Source organism: Anopheles ziemanni, assembly GCF_943734765.1.
Source record: "Anopheles ziemanni chromosome X unlocalized genomic scaffold, idAnoZiCoDA_A2_x.2 X_unloc_6, whole genome shotgun sequence".
NCBI lineage: Eukaryota > Metazoa > Arthropoda > Insecta > Diptera > Culicidae > Anopheles > Anopheles ziemanni.
In genome coordinates, this window is record NW_026689829.1 from 2,723 (window position 1) to 20,000 (window position 17,278).

A 17,278-nucleotide genomic window follows, 5' to 3' on the forward strand; every position below is an offset into this window, starting at 1 on the left:
TCGGAGGTACCCATCAGGGTGATATGGCTGGTTCAAAGTTGGACCAAAACGAGACTTGAGAAATGGATTGAAACACGGTATCGCGAATAACTCAGGCTGTATGGAACGGATCGACAAGCTAAGATCAGTGTTGGAAAGGTCGAACCGAGCGCTAACTATAATCCCAAACAACCGAAGCGCTAAGTGTTGAGCAAAACTGAGTTATTAAGCGACAAAGTGGAAAAATAATACCAAAATGGCCAAAAATCACACAAGACCAAGAATACCGAGCAGGCGGTAAGAGATAGCGGGTTGACGTAGAATACTTATAAGTTTGCCTCTACGAGACCTAAAAGTCGGCCATAGAAAGCGAGAAGATCGGACCACTCTGGAAGGGTGATACGAGTGGTCAAAAATTGGCAAAAATGAAACATGGCTAAAATGGATTTGACTTGTGCACCATATAGCTCCGGCTGTATGGCATGGATTGTTAAGCTAGGATATGTTTTGGAAAGGTAACACCCAGCGCTAGATACGACTAGATGAAAGCAAAGCGCTAACTAGCATGATTTGGAAGTTATCAAGCGTCAAAGTCGAAAAATGTTACCAAAATTGAAACTCGAGTACATTGGGCCAAAAAGTACAAGTTGTGAAATTTGGACTTACGAGTAAAATACCGAGCAGGCGGTAAGAGATAGAGACTTGGTGTAGAACAATTATAAGTTGGGCATGTTATAACCTATATTTGGCCCGAACATAGTGTCGAGATCGGTGGTACCCAAAAGGGTGGTACAGGTGTTAGATGGTTTTCCCAGAGCATAAGCTCCACATGATATGGAAAACGGGAAACATCATAACTTCGGCTGTATGGCATGGAATGGGACGAACAAGGTATCGATGGAAAGAGAAAAGGTAGCGCTAACTATAATTCCTACCAAGCAAAGCGCTAGCATGTGACCGTTCGGGTGTTATTGTGAGTCAAAGTCTGAAATTGTTACCACGAGAGGCGAAAATCCAACTAAGTCCATGAATACCGGGCTGGCGGTAAGAGATACGGCTTGGCCGTAGAACATTTATAAGTTGGCCAAGACAAGGCCTAAGTTTCGTCCATAGACGACAAGAAGATCGAAGATACCTGAAGGTGAGATATGGGCGTCCCAAAGTGGGCCTTTGAAAAAGTGACAAACTTCCCTTATAACAGCATACACCAAATATCTCTGGCTCTATGGCACCGAATAAGAAGTTGAGCTCAGCGACAGAAAGGTGATAGTCAGCGCTAAATATCATACGAACAGAGTGAAGCGCTAAAGGGAAAGGATCTTGTTGATATAAGGTGACAAAGTCGAGAAAAGTTGCCTCAAAATCATGAAAAATGTGAAAAAATGGCTAAGTCCCGGGTGCCTTAAGGGCAGGTTAATCGAATGTACCGAGCTGGCGGTACGAGATAGAGACTTGGTGTAGAACAATTATATGTTTGGCATGGCAAGACCTACATTCGGCCAATACAAAGTGAGAAGATCAAAGATACCCGCAAGGGTGATATTGGTGTCCAAAGGAAAAAAGCACTAAGTCTTGGGAAACTTATATGAAGAAAAAGGACCCTGATGGGTCATATGGGATGGATCGAAAAATCGGCTAAGTCCCAAAATGGGGATGTCAGAACTACACTCATGTGTTACCACATCAAGCAAGGCAAACTTATATGAAGCAAAGGACCCTGATGGGTCATATGGTATTGATCGAAAAATCGGCTAAGTCCCAAAATGGGGATGTCAGAACTACACTCAAATGTTACCACACCAAGCAAGGCAAACTTATATGAAGCAAAGGACCCTGATGGGTCATATGGTATTTTACGAAAAATCGGCTAAGTCCCAAAATGATGATGTCAGAACTACACTCATGTGTTACCACACCAAGCAAGGCAAACTTATATGAAGGAAAGGACCCTGATGGGTCATATGGTATTTTACGAAAAATCGGCTAAGTCCCAAAATGATGATGTCAGAACTACACTCATGTGTTACCACACCAAGCAAGGCAAACTTATATGAAGCAAAGGACCCTGATGGGTCATATGGTATTTTACGAAAAATCGGCTAAGTCCCAAAATGATGATGTCAGAACTACACTCATGTGTTACCACACCAAGCAAGGCAAACTTATATGAAGCAAAGGACCCTGATGGGTCATATGGTATTTTACGAAAAATCGGCTAAGTCCCAAAATGATGATGTCAGAACTACACTCAAATGTTACCACACCAAGCAAGGCAAACTTATATGAAGGCAAGGACCCTGATGGGTCATATGGTATTTTACGAAAAATCGGCTAAGTCCCAAAATGGTGATGTCAGAACTACACTAAAATGTTACCACACCAAGCAAGGCAAACTTATATGAAGGCAAGGACCCTGATGGGTCATATGGTATGGATCGAAAAATCGGCTAAGTCCCAAAATGGGGATGTCTGAACTACACTCAAATGTTACCACATCAAGCAAGGCAAACTTATATGAAGGAAAGGACCCTGATGGGTCATATGGTATTTTACGAAAAATCGGCAAGTCCCAAAATGGGGATGTCAGAACTACACTCATGTGTTACCACACCAAGCAAGGCAAACTTATATGAAGGCAAGGACCCTGATGGGTCATATGGTATTTTACGAAAAATCGGCTAAGTCCCAAAATGATGATGTCAGAACTACACTCAAATGTTACCACACCAAGCAAGGCAAACTTATATGAAGCAAAGGACCCTGATGGGTCATATGGTATTGATCGAAAAATCGGCTAAGTCCCAAAATGGGGATGTCAGAACTACACTCAAATGTTACCACACCAAGCAAGGCAAACTTATATGAAGGCAAGGACCCTGATGGGTCATATGGTATTTTACGAAAAATCGGCTAAGTCCCAAAATGGGGATGTCAGAACTACACTAAAAAGTTACCACACCAAGCAAGGCAAACTTATATGAAGCAAAGGACCCATATGGGTCATATGGTATTTTACGAAAAATCGGCTAAGTCCCAAAATGATGATGTCAGAACTACACTCAAATGTTACCATACCAAGCAAGGCAAACTTATATGAAGGCAAGGACCATGATGGGTCATATGGTATTTTACGAAAAATCGGCTAAGTCCCAAAATGAGGATGTCAGAACTACACTCAAATGTTACCACACCAAGCAAGGCAAACTTATATGAAGCAAAGGCCCCTGATGGGTCAAATGGTATTTTACGAAAAATCGGCTAAGTCCCAAAATGGGGATGTCAGAACTACACTAAAATGTTACCACACCAAGCAAGGCAAACTTATATGAAGGCAAGGACCCTGATGGGTCATATGGTATGGATCGAAAAATCGGCTAAGTCCCAAAATGGGGATGTCTGAACTACACTCAAATGTTACCACATCAAGCAAGGCAAACTTATATGAAGGAAAGGACCCTGATGGGTCATATGGTATTTTACGAAAAATCGGCTAAGTCCCAAAATGATGATGTCAGAACTACACTCATGTGTTACCACACCAAGCAAGGCAAACTTATATGAAGCAAAGGACCCTGATGGGTCATATGGTATTTTACGAAAAATCGGCTAAGTCCCAAAATGATGATGTCAGAACTACACTCATGTGTTACCACACCAAGCAAGGCAAACTTATATGAAGCAAAGGACCCTGATGGGTCATATGGTATTTTACGAAAAATCGGCTAAGTCCCAAAATGATGATGTCAGAACTACACTCAAATGTTACCACACCAAGCAAGGCAAACTTATATGAAGGCAAGGACCCTGATGGGTCATATGGTATTTTACGAAAAATCGGCTAAGTCCCAAAATGGTGATGTCAGAACTACACTAAAATGTTACCACACCAAGCAAGGCAAACTTATATGAAGGCAAGGACCCTGATGGGTCATATGGTATGGATCGAAAAATCGGCTAAGTCCCAAAATGGGGATGTCTGAACTACACTCAAATGTTACCACATCAAGCAAGGCAAACTTATATGAAGGAAAGGACCCTGATGGGTCATATGGTATTTTACGAAAAATCGGCTAAGTCCCAAAATGGGGATGTCAGAACTACACTCATGTGTTACCACACCAAGCAAGGCAAACTTATATGAAGGCAAGGACCCTGATGGGTCATATGGTATTTTACGAAAAATCGGCTAAGTCCCAAAATGATGATGTCAGAACTACACTCAAATGTTACCACACCAAGCAAGGCAAACTTATATGAAGCAAAGGACCCTGATGGGTCATATGGTATTGATCGAAAAATCGGCTAAGTCCCAAAATGGGGATGTCAGAACTACACTCAAATGTTACCACACCAAGCAAGGCAAACTTATATGAAGGCAAGGACCCTGATGGGTCATATGGTATTTTACGAAAAATCGGCTAAGTCCCAAAATGGGGATGTCAGAACTACACTAAAAAGTTACCACACCAAGCAAGGCAAACTTATATGAAGCAAAGGACCCATATGGGTCATATGGTATTTTACGAAAAATCGGCTAAGTCCCAAAATGATGATGTCAGAACTACACTCAAATGTTACCATACCAAGCAAGGCAAACTTATATGAAGGCAAGGACCATGATGGGTCATATGGTATTTTACGAAAAATCGGCTAAGTCCCAAAATGAGGATGTCAGAACTACACTCAAATGTTACCACACCAAGCAAGGCAAACTTATATGAAGCAAAGGCCCCTGATGGGTCATATGGTATTTTACGAAAAATCGGCTAAGTCCCAAAATGGGGATGTCAGAACTACACTCATGTGTTACCACACCAAGCAAGGCAAACTTATATGAAGGCAAGGACCCTGATGGGTCATATGGTATTTTACGAAAAATCGGCTAAGTCCCAAAATGGGGATGTCAGAACTACACTAAAAAGTTACCACACCAAGCAAGGCAAACTTATATGAAGCAAAGGACCCATATGGGTCATATGGTATTTTACGAAAAATCGGCTAAGTCCCAAAATGATGATGTCAGAACTACACTCAAATGTTACCATACCAAGCAAGGCAAACTTATATGAAGCAAAGGACCCTGATGGGTCATATGGTATTTTACGAAAAATCGGCTAAGTCCCAAAATGGGGATGTCAGAACTACACTAAAAAGTTACCACACCAAGCAAGGCAAAGTACCTAGGTGAACCCTAGGAAGAAACACGGACCAAGTCAGATGGCCTAAGTCAATAGAACAAGTGACCTAGGCAAAGTTGTATGGCGCTGAGGACCCTGAAAAATCTGGTTAGTGTAGTTTAGACAGGGTAGGTTTTTGGGTCGGCCGAACCCCCTTATTTTGGGTTTTGGCCTCATCAAGAAGCTACACCTAGGCAAACTGCCTAGGGTGAAAGTGCGAAGACCAATCGAATAGTAAGACAAGTTTTGACCGATCGCCCTAGGCAAGCTTGTATGAAGAAAGGGACCCTAAGGGTCATATGGAAATACATGAAAAATCGGCTAAGTCCCAAAATTGGGATGTCAGAACTACACTAAAAAGTTACCACATCAAGCAAGGCAAACTACCTAGGTGAACCCTAGCAAAAAACACGGACCAAGTCAGATGGCCTAAGTCAAGAGTGCAAGTGACCTAGGCAAAGTTGTATGACGGTGAGGACCCTGAAAAATCTGGTTAGTGTAGTTTAGACAGGGGAGGTTTTTGGGTCGGCTGAACCTCCTTATTTTGGGTTTTGACCTCCTCAAGAAGCTACACCTAGGCAAACTGCCTAGGGTGAAAGTGCGAAGACCAATCGAATAGTAAGACAAGTTTTGACCGATCGCCCTAGGCAAGCTTGTATGAAGAAAGGGACCCTATGGGTCATATGGAAATACATGAAAAATCGGCTAAGTCCCAAAATTGGGATGTCTGAACTACACTAAAAAGTTACCACATCAAGCAAGGCAAAGTACCTAGGTGAACCCTAGCAAGAAACACGGACCAAGTCAGATGGCCTAAGTCAAGAGAACAAGTGACCTAGGCAAAGTTGTATGACGGTGAGGACCCTGAAAAATCTGGTTAGTGTAGTTTAGACAGGGGAGGTTTTTGGGTCGGCTGAACCTCCTTATTTTGGGTTTTGACCTCCTCAAGAAGCTACACCTAGGCAAACTGCCTAGGGTGAAAGTGCGAAGACCAATCGAATAGTAAGACAAGTTTTGACCGATCGCCCTAGGCAAGCTTGTATGAAGAAAGGGACCCTATGGGTCATATGGAAATACATGAAAAATCGGCTAAGTCCCAAAATGGGGATGTCTGAACTACACTAAAAAGTTACCACATCAAGCAAGGCAAAGTACCTAGGTGAACCCTAGGAAGAAACACGGACCAAGTCAGATGGGCTAAGTCAAGAGTACAAGTGACCTAGGCAAAGTTGTATGGCGCTGAGGACCCTGAAAAATCGGGTTAGTGTAGTTCAGACAGGGGAGGTTTCTGGGTCGGCTGAACCTCCTTATTTCGGGTTTTGGCCTCCTCAAGAAGACAGACCTAGGCAAACTGCCTAGGGTGAAAGTGCGAAGACCAATCGAATAGTAAGACAAGTTTTGACCGATCGCCCTAGGCAAGCTTGTATGAAGAAAGGGACCCTATGGGTCATATGGAAATACATGAAAAATCGGCTAAGTCCCAAAATTGGGATGTCTGAACTACACTAAAAAGTTACCACATCAAGCAAGGCAAAGTACCTAGGTGAACCCTAGGAAGAAACACGGACCAAGTCAGATGGCCTAAGTCAAGAGTACAAGTGACCTAGGCAAAGTTGTATGGCGCTGAGGACCCTGAAAAATCGGGTTAGTGTAGTTCAGACAGGGGAGGTTTCTGGGTCGGCTGAACCTCCTTATTTCGGGTTTTGGCCTCCTCAAGAAGACAGACCTAGGCAAAGTGCCTAGGGTGAAAGTGCGAAGACCAATCGAATAGTAAGACAAGTTTTGACCGATCGCCCTAGGCAAGCTTGTATGAAGAAAGGGACCCTATGGGTCATATGGAAATATACGAAAAATCGGCTAAGTCCCGAAATTGGGATGTCTGAACTACACTAAAAAGTTACCACATCAAGCAAGGCAAAGTACCTAGGTGAACCCTAGGAAGAAACACGGACCAAGTCAGATGGCCTAAGTCAAGAGTACAAGTGACCTAGGCAAAGTTGTATGGCGCTAAGGACCATGAAAAATCGGGTTAGTGTAGTTAAGACAGGGGAGGTTTCAGGGTCGGCTGGACCTCCTTATTTCGGGTTTTGGCCTCCTCAAGAAGACAGACCTAGGCGAACTGCCTAGGGTGAAAGTGCGAAGACCAATCGAATAGTAAGACAAGTTTTGACCGATCGCCCTAGGCAAGCTTGTATGAAGAAAGGGACCCTATGGGTCATATGGAAATACATGAAAAATCGGCTAAGTCCCAAAATTAGGATGTCTGAACTACACTAAAAAGTTACCACATCAAGCAAGGCAAAGTACCTAGGTGAACCCTAGGAAGAAACACGGACCAAGTCGGATGGCCTAAGTCAAGAGTACAAGTGACCTAGGCAAAGTTGTATGGCGCTGAGGACCCTGAAAAATCGGGTTAGTGTAGTTCAGACAGGGGAGGTTTCAGGGTCGGCCGAACCTCCTTATTTCGGGTTTTGGCCTCCTCAAGAAGACAGACCTAGGCGAACTGCCTAGGGTGAAAGTGCGAAGACCAATCGAATAGTAAGACAAGTTTTGACCGATCGCCCTAGGCAAGCTTGTATGAAGAAAGGGACCCTATGGGTCATATGGAAATATACGAAAAATCGGCTAAGTCCCAAAATTGGGATGTCAGAACTACACTATAAAGTTACCACATTAGCAAGGCAGACTTGTATGAAGAACGGGACCCTGGTGAAAGTAGCAAATATCCCAAACCGAACATGAATATTATACACACAAGAGTACGAACATAAAGGAACACGGACCAAGCGTACCGAGAGAATCGGTACTATAGAACCCTCGTGGTTCTACACAAAGACTTTATGTTAGGGGTTCAAGCCCCATAGTACTCAAACGGTGACAGTAGCAAATATCCCAAAACGAACGTGAATCTTATTCACAAGAGTACGAACATAAAGGAACACGGACCAAGCGTACCGAGAGAATCGGTACTATAGAGCCCTCGTGGTTCTACACAAAGACTTTATGTTCGGGGTTCACACCCCAAATCGAACGTGGAATTTACTTTCTGATGGTCATGCGGTCGTCCAAAGGGGTCTAGTATCCTGGGATGACAAGCATCACGGGCACAGCTCGTATCAAAACAGTCGAAGAGGCCCGCGAAAGCTTGCTTTCCATGGCTATGCGATGCACAAATTGAGTTTACTCACCGTAGTATAAAACGAACGAACCGAACCTATCCGAGTAGGGATAATGGGCGCAGTAACATACTTCTGTGACCCAGCGAGAGTTGAACGAGGTGACATGAACTGTCAGTGGCTTATATCAGATGGGATACATACATGAGATTGCTTTCAAATCTACACTCGAAAACCTAACCAAGTAAAAGCGAACGTGGGAAGGATTCGAAACCGGTCACGAAATCTTAAGCTGGAAAGAGTCATCACTATGGATACATATTATGCGAAACCAATCAAGTGCTCAGTACTGATCCAAAACCTAAGAGCACTAGTGAACACCTTATTCTCACCCTAGTTCACATCCAAGTGATCGACCACGTGTGTGAAGCAAAGACCAATCGAATTCCTCAATGAACCGAACACTATGAACAAATGGCCAAAAACGTTATAACTATCCAAACATCCTACTATCTAGCGAAAGTCATCACGATGGAACCATACCATGATCTTTAACCTATAGCGCTCACCATATTCCTACCCAGAGTGCAAGTGAACAGATTGCCCACCCGTACCCAGTTCACAACCACGTGATCGACTAACATACCGAGGTTACCACAAGTCAAAGTTATACGTTTACAAGCGCAAGACCAATCGAAAACCCCGAAAGCAATCTCGACCCAAAATGTATTATCCGTGAGTGTAGTCGAGTCTCGTACTCGTCATCTGTAATCGTCGGATAGAATATCCAGTACACGGTTGTCTTTCCAAATGAAATCTACATACAGAACTCGCTCTTGGCAAATGGGTGGCAATGGCGCAATCAGGAGCGAGTTCCCGTCCGGGTGCCAAGTGATTGGCAAATGTCTGGGGGAAAGCAACCATATGTTGATTTGTCTGTTAGTGTACTGGGTGTTTGAGGTATGTAGTATCCACGCTTGGTTGGGTGTGTCAGAGGACCATGGATGCGTTCACAACCCCAATTGGGGTACATCGGGAATGATTTTGTGGAACCGATGTGCCCGGCACACACTAAGTTTTGTTGCAAGTTAATAGTGTGCCATGTCCGGGGGGGGGTTGTGATTAAACTCTGGTGAATTGCGTACTGTGGTGATTGGGGTATGAAAGCCCCGCAGTTGCAATGATCGGACGCGCCTAGCGTGTCCTTTAGTTGATGGTAGGGAAATGAAGGCCCTTGTCAGCTCACCTAAGTATTCATGGAAGTTTGGCATAAGGTCGCTGTGGTAGGGGTATGAAGGCCCCGTCAGCGCATGCACAATCGGGCGCACGAGCGCTTAGCGGAGTCGAATGCCGCTCAAGTGCCTGTCCGGTGCATCGGGTGTGTGTGATACGAGGGCAATGAGGTTCGCACGGGGGCTCGCCTCCCGTGTGCTACCGGACTTGACAACATATAGAACGTGGTGTTTGCTCCTCCGGGTGCAATGGGACAATGAACATTCGAACGCAAAGTCGGAATTCTGGTTGATCCTACCAGTAATATACGCTCGTCTCAAAGGTTAAGCCATGCATGTCTAAGTACAAACAGATTTAATGTGAAACCGCATAAGGCTCAGTATAACAGCTATAATTTACGAGATCATCAACCTAGTTACTTGGATAACTGTGGAAAATCTAGAGCTAATACATGCAACATGCCAGGACCCTCGCGGGAACTGGTGCACTTATTAGTCAAACCAATCGCGGGTTCTCCGTGTCATTGAGTTGAAGTCTGGATAATGATGCTGATCGTATGGTCTCGCACCGACGACAGATCTCGCAAATATCTGCCCTATCAACTATGGATGGTAGTATAGAGGACTACCATGGTTGCAACGGGTAACGGGGAATCAGGGTTCGATTCCGGAGAGGGAGCCTGAGAAATGGCTACCACATCCAAGGAAGGCAGCAGGCGCGTAAATTACCCAATCCCGGGACGGGGAGGTAGTGACGAGAAATAACAATATGAAACTCTTTAATGATGTTTCATAATTGGAATGAGTAGAGCATAAATCCTTCTACGAGGATCAAGTGGAGGGCAAGTCTGGTGCCAGCAGCCGCGGTAATTCCAGCTCCACTAGCGTATATTAAAATTGTTGCGGTTAAAACGTTCGAAGTTGATACTTGTCCAACACAGTCCGGCTCCGCCGACCCGGTCAACCCGTGGTCGGTGGGCCAAGTCGGAATCTGGTTGCGACTCAATGGTGTGGTAGGGCACCAAGTCTGTGTCATGGTGTGCCCTTCAACGGGTGCAAGTGTAACATAGAGCTCGACCGCTCATGTTTACCTTGAACAAATTAGAGTGCTTAAAGCAGGGTGCCCAAACGCCCTAGAATAATCTTGCATGGAATAATGGAATACGACCTTGGTCTAATCTTTCATTGGTTTGTACTCAGACCGGAGGTAATGATTAACAGAAGTAGTTGGGGACACTAGTATTACGGCGCGAGAGGTGAAATTCGTAGACCGTCGTAAGACTAACTAAAGCGAAGGCATTTGTCAAGGATGCTTTCTTTAATCAAGAACGAAAGTTAGAGGATCGAAGGCGATTAGATACCGCCCTAGTTCTAACCGTAAACGATGCCAACTAGCAATTGGGAGACGCTACAACCAGGTGCTCTCAGTAGCTTCCGGGAAACCAAAGTCAGGTTCCGGGGGAAGTATGGTTGCAAAGTTGAAACTTAAAGGAATTGACGGAAGGGCACCACAATGAAATGGAGCTTGCGGTTCAATTTGACTCAACACGGGAAAACTTACCAGGTCCGAACTTATGGAGGTGAGACAGATTAATAGCTCTTTCTCAAATTTAAGGGTAGTGGTGCATGGCCGTTCTTAGTTCGTGGATTGATTTGTCTGGTTAATTCCGATAACGAACGTGACTCACATATGCTAACTAGAACGCAGTCAGCGTTAATGCGTCGATGCCGATTGGAACGGGTTAGGACCTTTCGGTGGAGTATGACCTGACACCTTCGCTGTTCGTGTGCGCAAGTGCACTTACGGTACGCTGCTTAGCAGGACAATTTGTGTTTAGCAAAATGAGATCGAGCGATAACAGGTCCGTGATGCCCTTAGATGTTCTGGGCTACACGCGTGCTACAATGTGGGTAGCAGCGTGTCTCCTATTCCGAGAGGAACGGGAAATCACTCAAATACTCACTTAGTAGGGATTATGGATTGCAATGGTCCATATGAACTCGGAACTTCTAGTAAGTGCTGGTCATCAGCCAGCGTTGAATACGTCCCTGCCCTTTGTACACACCGCCCGTCGCTACTACCGATGGATTATTTAGTGAGGTCTTTGGAGATGATCGTTCGCTGGATCCTCGTGAACCGCGTCTGCTTTATCGAAGTTGACCGAACTTGATGATTTAGAGGAAGTAAAAGTCGTAACAAGGTTTCCGTAGGTGAACCTGCGGAAGGATCATTAGTGGCCAAGTGATCCTTCCAGAAGTCCGAACCTGCGGGTTGAGACTTCGGCACAAGTTGCCATATGATAATTGACGAAACACTATAGAAGTCCGAACCTGCGGGTTGAGACTTCGGCACAAGTTGCCATATGATAATTGACGAAACACTATAGAAGTCCGAACCTGCGGGTTGAGACTTAGGCACAAGTTGCCTTATACATGACTTTGAACAAATACACAAGTCCGAACCTGCGGGTTGAGACTTAGGCACAAGTTACCTTATACATGACTTCGAACAAACACACAAGTCCGAACCTGCGGGTTGAGACTTAGGCACAAGTTGCCATATGAAAGTTGACGAAACACTAACAAGTCCGAACCTGCGGGTTGAGACTTAGGCACACGTTGCCTTATACATGACTTCGAACAAATACACAAGTCCGAACTTGCGGGTTGAGACTTAGGCACAAGTTGCCTTATACATGACTTCGAACAAATACACAAGTCCGAACCTGCGGGTTGAGACTTAGGCACAAGTTGCCTTATACATGACTTCGAACAAATACACAAGTCCGAACCTGCGGGTTGAGACTTAGGCACAAGTTGCCATATGAAAGTTGACGAAACACTAACAAGTCCGAACCTGCGGGTTGAGACTTAGGCACACGTTGCCTTATACATGACTTCGAACAAATACACAAGTCCGAACCTGCGGGTTGAGACTTAGGCACAAGTTGCCTTATACATGACTTCGAACAAATACACAAGTCCGAACCTGCGGGTTGAGACTTAGGCACAAGTTGCCATATGAAAGTTGACGAAACACTAACAAGTCCGAACCTGCGGGTTGAGACTTAGGCACACGTTGCCTTATACATGACTTCGAACAAATACACAAGTCCGAACCTGCGGGTTGAGACTTAGGCACAAGTTGCCTTATACATACATTGGCCAAATAAACAGAAGTCCGAACCTGCGGGTTGAGACTTAGGCACAAGTTGCCATATTATATTCGATCAAACACTAAGTAGTCCGAACCTGCGGGTTGAGACTCAAGACCGTAACAAGATGTCACTATACAAGTCCGAACCTAAGGGTTGAGACTTAATGCGATCTAGATACCAAGTTGACATCCAATACCTGTTGAGCAAAACCAAAGATTCCCTGTTCTCGAATGATTACACTATATAACAGGGAATCTTGAAGAAATCAAGCAAGCGTGAAACAAAGTCATCACTTGGGCATGCTCGATAGCCAACCACATGACCTTAACCTAAGAGAGCATGCAAACCACATGATACCTATAAACGATTAACCCGCCCTAGTTCAATCGTTCACCAAGTGATGACTTCAGTATGGCTAAGAGAAAAACTTTTAAATGGGAAAAACTCTAAGTCCGAACCTCCGGGTTGAGACTTCCGCGTCGGAGGTGGGCGCACCTCCTATCCGAAAGATGATGAATCAGGGGTGTTCGGTCAGCAATGGTCGGATACCCCGTCGTAGTCCAACTATGACAATCAAAGTCAAGACCTCCGGGTTGAGACTTTCCGCGAGTACAAGCATAAAGGAACACGGACCAAGCCGTGCCGAGAGAATCGGTACTAGAGCCCTCGTGGTTCTACATTGAGAGAGCCCTCGTGGTTCTCATTAGGGGCTTTATGCAAGTCGTACTCAATACTGTGGTGTGAAGTATAAAGTATAGTCTTCGCCTGGTCCACGCTGCTTCGGCGGTCCTGGGTAAGATAGTTCATTCTAGCTTGCCCTATAGTGGAATGAGGACACTTAATGCTTCGTCTTTTAGCGGCGGCTAGACTCCTCCTCACGGGGAACGAGTTGACGCACACAGCGGCGGCTTACGCACTATGGCAATCATGGATGCCTGAAGATTCCGTGAAGTTCTCCCCTGGTCCACGCTGCCTCGGCAGTCCTGGGTAAAATGGAATATTTCCAGCTTGCCCTATAGTGGAAGAGGACTATCCAACAATATAAAGTCAAGACCTCCGGGTTGAGACTTTCCGCGTCGGTGGTGTCGCGCACCGCCTATCCGAAAGATGGTGTAACAGGGGTGTTCGATCAGCAATGGTCGGATGCCCCGTCATAGTCCAACTATGACAACCAAAGTCAAGACCTCCGGGTTGAGACTTTCCGCGTCCGGAGGTACGCGTACCGCCTACCCGAAAGATGGTGTGCTTCTGGGGTATTCGATGAGTCGGATACCCCGTCGTAGTCCAACTATGACAATCAAAGTCAAGACCTCCGGGTTGAGACTTCCGCGTCCGGAGGTACGCGTACCGCCTACCCGAAAGATGGTGAATCAGGGGTGTTCGATCAGCAATGGTCGGATGCCCCGTCGTAGTCCAACTATGACAATCAAAGTCAAGACCTCCGGGTTGAGACTTTCTAAGAGTACAAGCATAAAGGAACACGGACCAAGCCGTACCGAGAGAATCGGTACTAGAGCCCTCGTGGTTCTACATTGAGAGAGCCCTCGTGGTTCTCATTAGGGGCTTTATGCAAGTCGTACTCAATACTGTGGTGTGAAGTATAAAGTATAGAGTCCTCCACTGGTCCACGCTGCTCCGGCGGTCCTGGGTAAGATAGTTCATTCTAGCTTGCCCTATGTGGAAGAGGACTCAATACCCTACCTGTTGAGCTTGAAACAAAGTCATCACTTGGGCATGCTCATATTGCCATACACAATTACATTATATTCGAATGAGCATGCAAGCGACCCTATATAGACCGAACCAAAACGATAGATACCGCCGTAGTTCACCCCCACCAAGTGATGACTTCAGTATGGCTAGTGTGTGAAGTATAAAGTATAGTCCTCCCCTGGTCCACACTGCTTCGGCGGTCCTGGGTAAGATAGTTAGTTCTAGCTTGCCCTATGTGGAAGAGGACACAATACTTAATACTTAGAGTACAAGCATAAAGGAACACGGACCAAGCCGTACCGAGAGAATCGGTACTAGAGCCCTCGCGGTTCTACATTGTGAGCCCTCGTGGTTCAAACTAGATACTTTATGCAAGGCGTACTCAAAACTGTGGTGTGAAGTATAAAGTATAGTCCTCATCTGGTCCACGCTGCTTCGGCGGTCCTGGGTAAGATAGTTAATTCTAGCTTGCCCTATGTGGAAGAGGACACAATACTTAATACTGTGGTGTAATGGACAAGGTATAGTCCTCCACTGGTCCACGCTGCTCCGGCGGTCCTGGGTAAGATAGTTCATTCTAGCTTGCCCTATGTGGAAGAGGACTCAATACCCTACCTGTTGAGCTTGAAACAAAGTCATCACTTGGGCATGCTCATATTGCCATACAATATTCCATTATCTACTAATGAGCATGCAGCTATATGATTATAACCTGTAAACGATTACCCCGCCGTAGTTCAGCGCTTCAACCAAGTGATGACTTCAGTATGGCTAGTGTGTGAAGTATAAAGTATAGTCCTCCCCTGGTCCACACTGCTTCGGCGGTCCTGGGTAAGATAGTTAGTTCTAGCTTGCCCTATGTGGAAGAGGACACCATACTTAATACTGTGGTGTAATGAACAAAGTATAGTCCTCCACTGGTCCACGCTGCTTCGGCGGTCCTGGGTAAGATAGTTAGTTCTAGCTTGCCCTATGTGGAAGAGGGCATACAAGACAAAGTATAGTTCTCCCCTGGTCCACGCTGCTTCGGCGGTCCTGGGTAAGATAGTTAATTCTAGCTTGCCCTATGTGGAAGAGAGCATACATGAACCAAGAACGAAGGTTATGATCGAGGAATGATTCGACAACTAACCGATGGTATGAAATGTGAAGAATTCAAGCAAGCACACAATCAAGTCATCACTTGGGCATGCTCGATAGCCAACCCTATGACATTAACCTAGTAGAGCATGCGAAAACCAATATATATGTAAACGATGCCCCTCCCTAGTTCAGCGCTTCAACCAAGTGATGACTTCAGAATGGCTAAATCAAATCGGTTCAAAACATACCATCGGTACCCTATTGAAACACACAAGTCGATATCAAACCTCATGATTGTGTAGTCCTCCACTGGTCCACACTGCTCCGGCGGTCCTGGGTAAGATAGTTCATTCTAGCTTGCCCTATGTGGAAGAGGGCACATTACTCAATACTGTGGTGTTATGAACAAAGTATAGTCCTCCACTGGTCCACGCTGCTTCGGCGGTCCTGGGTAAGATAGTTAGTTCTAGCTTGCCCTATGTGGAAGAGGGCATACAAGACAAAGTATAGTTCTCCCCTGGTCCACGCTGCTTCGGCGGTCCTGGGTAAGATAGTTAATTCTAGCTTGCCCTATGTGGAAGAGAGCATACATGAACCAAGAACGAAGGTTATGATCGAGGAATGATTCGACAACTAACCGATGGTATGAAATGTGAAGAATTCAAGCAAGCACACAATCAAGTCATCACTTGGGCATGCTCGATAGCCAACCTCATGACATTAACCTAGTAGAGCATGCGAAAACCAATATATATGTAAACGATGCCTCCCTAGTTCAGCGCTTCAACCAAGTGATGACTTCAGAATGGCTAAATCAAATCGGTTCAAACCATACCATCGGTATCCTATTGAAACACACAAGTCGATATCAAACCTCATGATTGTGTAGTCCTCCACTGGTCCACGCCGCTTCGGCCGTCCTGGGTAAAATGGAACATTCCAGCTTGCCCTATGTGGAAGAGGGCACATTACTCAATACTGTGGTGTGAAGTATAAAGTTCAGTTCTCCCCTGGTCCACGCTGCTTCGGCGGTCCTGGGTAAGATAGTTCATTCTAGCTTGCCCTATGTGGAAGAGGACACTTCATACTTCGTCTCTAAGCGGCGGCTTGACTCCTCCCTACGGGGAACGGGTTTACGCGCACAGCGGCGGCTTACGCACTATGGCAGTCATGGATGCCTTACGTTTCTATGAAAAGTGTGTTCCTCCCCTGGTCCACGCTGCTTCGGCAGTCCTGGGTAAGATAGTTAGTTCTAGCTTGCCCTATGTGGAAGAGGACACGTAGACTTACTGTGGTGTGAAGTATAAAGTTCAGTTCTCCCCTGGTCCACGCCGCTTCGGCCGTCCTGGGTAAAATGGATTCATCCAGCTTGCCCTATGTGGAATGAGGACACTTTATGCTTCGTCTCTAAGCGGCGGCTTGCTCCTCCCTACGGGGAACGGGTATACGCGCACAGCGGCGGCTTACGTTATGGCAGTCATGGATGCCTTACGTTTCCATGAAAAGTGTGTTCCTCCCCTGGTCCACGCTGCTTCGGCAGTCCTGGGTAAGATAGTTAGTTCTAGCTTGCCCTATGTGGAAGAGGACACGTAGACTTACTGTGGTGTGAAGTATAAGGTTCAGTTCTCCCCTGGTCCACGCCGCTTCGGCCGTCCTGGGTAAAATGGATTCATCCAGCTTGCCCTATGTGGAATGAGGACACTTTATGCTTCGTCTCTAAGCGGCGGCTTGCTCCTCCCTACGGGGAACGGGTATACGCGCACAGCGGCGGCTTACGCAAGTTAGTCACCCTCGGCAGTGGATCACTCGGCTCATGGATC

The 17,278-nt window shown here is 45.7% G+C and overlaps 1 non-coding gene across 1 annotated transcript in view; it reads left to right on the forward strand.

Annotated features, from left to right (window-relative positions):
• Positions 1-17,244: 17,244 nt before the first annotated feature.
• Positions 17,245-17,278, forward strand: part of LOC131292438 (5.8S ribosomal RNA) — a 155-nt gene continuing 121 nt past the window's right edge. The window contains exon 1 of the ribosomal RNA XR_009190080.1: positions 17,245-17,278. This exon is cut by the window's right edge and continues 121 nt beyond it. This is a non-coding gene — a ribosomal RNA (5.8S ribosomal RNA).